The sequence below is a fragment of the Halichoerus grypus genome, chromosome 1, assembly GCF_964656455.1.
Source record: "Halichoerus grypus chromosome 1, mHalGry1.hap1.1, whole genome shotgun sequence".
Classification (NCBI taxonomy): Eukaryota; Metazoa; Chordata; class Mammalia; order Carnivora; family Phocidae; genus Halichoerus; species Halichoerus grypus.
The window spans coordinates 77,842,869-77,848,868 of NC_135712.1; the positions used below are offsets into that span (position 1 = coordinate 77,842,869).

Genomic DNA, 6,000 nt, shown 5'->3' on the forward strand with positions numbered 1-6,000 from the left:
TACTTTAAGGCTTCAGGACGATACAAAGATATCAAGGTCCCTCTATCTGGAAAACTCTTCCATCCCTGTCCACCATATGCACTCCTACTCATTCTTCAAAACCCAACATCTTCTTCTCCATGAGCATTCTCCTGTTCTTCCAGGTGGTGGGTCACTCCTTTCTTAGTGCTCCCATCAGCCCTGTGTGCATCGCTCTCGTAGGGCCTTTACCATGCTCTATTTTAGTCTTTCTCCTATACTGGAATAAAGAGCCACAGAGCCCAAGCTCGGTTGTCTTTGTCAGCGAGCATTCAGCATTTCTGTCCAGCACATGTTACTCTCGCAGTACCCCTGAGCTGCACTGAACGCAAGAGACTGAGGTGTATGTGAGCACACATATATGTGAGGGACAAGGGGGCAAGGGGCCTGGGAATGGCTTCACGGCACAAGGTGGGTTTGGGCCTTGAGTTTAAAGGGACATAGGTTTACAACAGGCAGAGACTGGCCAGCCTGGAACTCCAGGCAGGGAGAACAGTACAGGCAAAGGCACGGATCGAGAAAAACATAAGGTTCAAGGGCAACAGGACCACCTGGCTGTGGAAGGAAAAGCGAAAGAACAGCTGCAAATGCACTCAGCCTTCGGATGGCGTGCTGAAGAGACTCCTCTCTACACTGCCGGGCCCTAGTCTTCACCCTGACAACGAGACTGCCCAATGCCAATGCCACCTGGGCAGGCTACAGCCTAGCTGGTCCTCCATCCAGTCCTGGGACTCCACGGGCCCAAGCTTCTGGGTTGGTCAAAGGCCCTCTCCCCCATCATTGCTATTGTGTGGTTGCAGTGAAATACATCAATCCCTTTCTTCACCAAACCAATGCTTCCAAAGCACCTACCATGTGACAGGCACTCTTCTGGGCCTGGGGATATGGCCATTCACAAAGCAGGCATTTTTTCAATCCTCGGGAAGCTTATTTTAAAGTTCAGCGGGGACAAAGATTAGCAAACATATAAAGTCAAGTGGTGACTGGTGCCTATATTGTGTCAGCGAGCGCTGTTCATTCACTGAACAAATAGTACTGAACATCTTCAGAGCACCAGAGACCAGAGGAATGTAAAGATGAGATAGGCAAGGTCCTGTTTACTTTGCTGACTGCCAGTCCTAGCGTCTGTCTCCTCACCTGAAAATGCCTTTATCTCTGAGTCAGTGAAATGCAAATGATCCACCTGAGGCAGGTAGGCCACAGGAAGAACTGGAGTTGATCCCTCAGAGTCCTGAGCTGGAAAGCCATCTTGCAGGAAGGAGTGTGCATGACCGGAAGAAGAGCAGGCAGGATCCAACAGGAGCTCTTCAGCTCAAGTCCAGAGGACATCCAGCATTGTGGAAGGAGCCACAGGTCAAGGGCAAGGACGGGGATCAAGACCCTCCCTCACTTCCCTTCTTGAGTGATTTTATTGCCCCAACTGCCTCTCTATAGGGATACATCAAAGCCTTATCACTACAGAGGAGGGAACGATGTGGGGGGAGGGGCCGATGGTTTGCTGGAGAGGCTCTGTTCTGTCTGGCTAGGTTTGGGAGAGAAGACACCCAATGGGTAGAGGGAATGGTAGTATCTTGAGAGAGAAGGGGCTGGGCAGCAGCATGTGGAAGTAAGAAGCCTGTTCGAGCACTTAAACCTTCGACTATGATCCCACCGGGCCCGGTGCATGTGAACTGAATTAAATTCCAAGGAAGAGCACTGGAAAACACCACTGATTTGCATTTCCATTCTGTGGACACAGAGAACAGTGATGAAGCTATAGATCAGGCAAAGGCTGAAAACTTAGCCATGTCACTAGCAGGTGTGTGACCTTGCTTAACAAAAAACTCATTTTCTCATCTGCAAAATAAGACCGAAAATCATAAAACCTCCTTTAATCCATCAGTATGAGAATTACATAAGCACCTGGGAAGCACTCAGAAAACTGTCAAAATTATTACTATATTATTATTACTGTTATTAAGAAAGAATGATAAAAAGATAAACATTTTCTAGCTTCCATTCTGTGGTTCACCTGCTGCCAGGCATGAATCCCATTAAGCCTCCTGACACCCGCCCACCCTATTCACAGACAGTGAGGAGAGGTGAAGTCCTCATGAGTACATCAGTGTTCTGTCTCATTTCTGTGACCCACAAAGGAATGTACCAGCCATTCGCACCACACATCCAGGAACTGTGGACCAGACTCCCATACCACACTTCTGCTTCGAACCTTCTCCCTTGCCTCACCTCTAGCTCATACACACCTCCAAGCCCACAGATTTCCACCCAGATAGCAGCTTCCCACCTGCAACACAGCTTTACCTCCTCCTTCATCACCAGGGTTTCTTCCAGCAAGGCGCAGCCTTCCAATGCCACATTCCAGGAAAAGTCCCACCAATGCACACACTGCACTAGGACTCCTAATTACTGACCAGGGTCAAAGTCTCAGGTTCCTTCAAACAGTTACTAAATGTGTTACTGTGCTTCCTGCATTACCATCCAAATACCTAATCCCAGCAACACTTCCAGAACCTCCCACTTCCAGAACCCCCGCCCTGGTGCATTCTCAAGTCGATCTCTAGAGATGCATGTAATGACCCTTCAGCCTACAAGATAAATTTAAATCTACTTAGCAAATTAAATTTTTAAATCTCCATTTCCCACAGCCCCCTTCACGCTGCTCATTCCAAACACAGCCTCATGCATAAACCTTCCCTATGGCTGCATATGCCCAACACATCCGAAATCCGTATCTTACCTGTCCTTCTTCCACATGGGCAAGTCCTACTCAGCCCTAAAGATTCTCTTCAGACACCACTCCCTCTGTGGTTGCTTCCCTGAAGTCGACCCTCCTCAATGCAGAGCAGCCAAAACATACCCTTATAACAGCACACACACACACACACACACACACACACACACACACACTTGTGCTCTCAAGGAGGACAGGGGCTGTGTTCCCTCATCTTTGTACTCCTGGGGCCAGCTAGTTGCAGAACTTGTGCACCTCACGCACTGCTCTTCTCCTTTCTGTGTACAAATTAGCTGGGTGTTCCATCCCCTGCTTTTACCAGGTCACCAGGCATCATCTGTCTTGACCAAAAACCCATCATTATCCCAGCATCTTAAGCCATAGTTCTGAAATCAAATCCAACCAGACTCTTCCCTGTTCCCAATTAACCGGTGCCAAGTTCACAGTGAAGTCAAGTCACATATTAACACCAAGATCAAAGTTCTGGGCTGTAATTTTGAGCACATCTCTAATTAGCCCTGTGACCTTGGGCAAAGGTTCACATGCTGATGACAGTGTTACCAAGCCCAGTTCTCGGGGGGATTGTTTGATATCCAAATGGAATATCTGATGGGAAACTGTTTAATCAAGTGCAGAGCCCTGCACATTCATAAAGGGTATAATGAACAAATTTTATCAAATCTAACCATCAACTGTTAAGATGTACCATTATCAACTTAGAATGAAAAACTGCTCAGCCATGACACATCTGTGATTATAAGAGAACCCAATTTCAGTCAAATTAAAATGTGAAGTGTGTTTTAGAATTAATGAAATAAAATTTATTTGTCTCAGTAAATTTAGAAACCTGCTACAAATTTTTCATATTTGCCAATGGCCCATAATAGGTACTTGGTAATATATGCCAAGTAAATGAATGAACACCCACTGAGAATACTCTTAGGCCAAATTATTGCCTCTCTCACTGGAATTGGGCAGCAGGAGGCCTCCCAATGCCAGTTCTTCCCCCTCTCAATCATGTCCCAGCCTGATCAAAACCCTCAAAAGAGGACTTCAAGTCATACCCCAACTCCCTTCATAATGAAGCCTCCTCTCCACCAACCACTGTCTGGAACTGTCTACCTTCCCAGAACAGTGACTTCTCCACCAGAACATGTCACCACAAAACGAGTCCTACCTCAGTCCCAGCCGTAGTAACCAGCTCAGCACCTCAGCTTCTCCTCCCTCCAACCATCCCCAAAGCCAACTCTAGGCCCACCCACTGCTTACAAGGAGCAGAAGCCTGGGAGAATGCCTGACCCAAAGGGCCCAGGCCTGTACCCTCAACCAGACAGCTAACCCCAACTACTCATCTCCCATCTAGAGTCTACATTCTAGACTATAAAAGCCTGGATGTTGTGGATGGGGGACTGCCTTGCAAAGATTAAATTCGAGATACACACTCTTCCTTTTAACTGACCCCTGGTGCTGGCAGGAACCTGGAAGGAAGGAAGGCTGGTTGTGGAGTGGAGAGAACCCTATTTCGAGTTCTGGGCCCCCCACCATCCACCATTACTCACTGTAGGCTCCAGAACTAGCACCCACCTCCTCTGGGCCTCTATGTTCGTTTTCCTACCTGTAAGAGTGAGGGAGAGTAAGGAATTGGGGGTGGGGGGCAGTTAGCTGCTTTCCCTCCTTCTATGTAGAGACTTTCTTAAAATGCACAAGTGCTGGGAAAGGTAAGCCATTAAGTCACTAACACCTTAGTGAAAATGAGTTTCATTAGGAGGCAAGCAATTTAGAAAAGGGTAATGGAAACAAAGTTAACTGAGTCTGGTACTAGGAAAGCAGCTCAGGGATGACCCTACATTTTTGCATTTTGTGTTGAGGTCAGGAAGGCAGTGAATCCCTGGGAGGGGAAGGGAAGCCAGAGAGCCCTTTCAGTTCCCGGAGCACTCCCTAGTCCCAAAGGCGTCGCTCTGTCGAGTACTCAGGCACAATTCCACTCTTTATCTCATCTCATGTACCCCCTCCATCCAACCCTATGCCCCCAACACAGTCACATTTACAGTTTCATCTCCACTCTCCACATTTTATTTAGTCTTCTCTGGTCTGCATTCCCCACCCCCACCCCCGCGCAAATGGCCTTCCTGTCGCTGGCTGGCTTCAGGAAACCCCCTATCCTTCAAAGCCTTGATAAAGCGCGGCCCCTCCAGAGGGAGAAATCAAACTCCTTTCCTTAAGCGCCTGAAAACTTTATCCATGGCTTTCCCACCCCCCTCACCCCCCGCACTCTGCACTCGGGTCAGCTTGGGCACCTCGGTTGACTGCGTGCTCCCTGAGGGCAGGGACTGGGCCCCACCAGCCTCTCTGACCCCGCACACTCAGCACAACGCGTGGCACAAAGTTGGTGCTGAAGAAATGCTTGGAGAAAAAGAACCAGGAATTGGGAACCTTCTATGTCAGTTATGGCTCGGCCTCTACAGAGTGACTCCGAGGAGGCCCTCCTTCTCTCTGGGCCTCAACTGAGCCGACTGTAAAATGGGGGGACTCGAATTACCGGGTTCCTAGGCCCTTTCCACTGTGACAACTGGGATTCCGCGAAAGCTCCCGGCGGCTGGGTGTGGCCCCGCCCCCTGGACGCCCTGAAAAGCCCGGGCAGGGGGCGCTCGGGGAAGGGCGCCAACCCCGCCCAGCCCCAGGTCGGCGCTTCCCGAAACCTCGGGGTCCCCCTCCCCCATGCGTGCACCCCGTGATTGCGCCGCGGCCGGCACTTCCGCACCTCGGGCCCTGGGGCCCGGGCTGGGCGCGCGCTCCGCGCCCTGCGCCCCGCGCTCCTGCCTCCCCGGAGGCGCTCGCGCCAGGGGAGGGCCGGGGGTTCCCGAGGCGCCCGCGAGCGGAGGGTGGGGGGAAGGAAGGAGGATTTGCAACAATACCTCGGGGAGGAGGCAGCCGGGGCAGCGGCGGCGGCGGCGGCGGCGGCGGCGGCTGGAGGCGGAGGCAGAGGCGAAGGAGGAGGTGCCCGGGCACTCCCCCTCCCATTGTCCCCGGCCCCGGACAGGCCCGGCCCCGCGCCCCGTACCGCGCCCCGCGCCCCGCGCCCCGCGCCCCGGGCCGTGCAGCCAGCCCTTACCTTGCAGCGCCCGGCTCTCCCCTGCTCGCTATCGCTACTTATCCCGGGAAAGCTCGCGCGGGGCCCGGGAGCGGACCCACAGACAAAAAGTGAAACTTCGGCAGGGCTGGAGCGGCTGCTGGTTGGTGCCTTTCCCCCT

At 51.7% G+C, this 6,000-nt stretch overlaps 1 protein-coding gene across 3 annotated transcripts in view; it reads right to left on the reverse strand.

The window, feature by feature from the left end:
* The window catches only part of LPP (LIM domain containing preferred translocation partner in lipoma), a 654,872-nt gene extending 648,872 nt beyond the window's left edge, over positions 1 to 6,000 (reverse strand). For 2 of the 3 annotated variants that reach the window (XM_036109786.2, XM_078068088.1), the window contains exon 1: positions 5,862 to 6,000. The gene's annotated coding sequence lies outside the window, so the exon portion shown is untranslated. Of the gene's footprint in view, positions 1 to 5,664; positions 5,734 to 5,861 lie in introns of those variants that run through there. The other variant, XM_036109787.2, reaches the window with a different exon arrangement.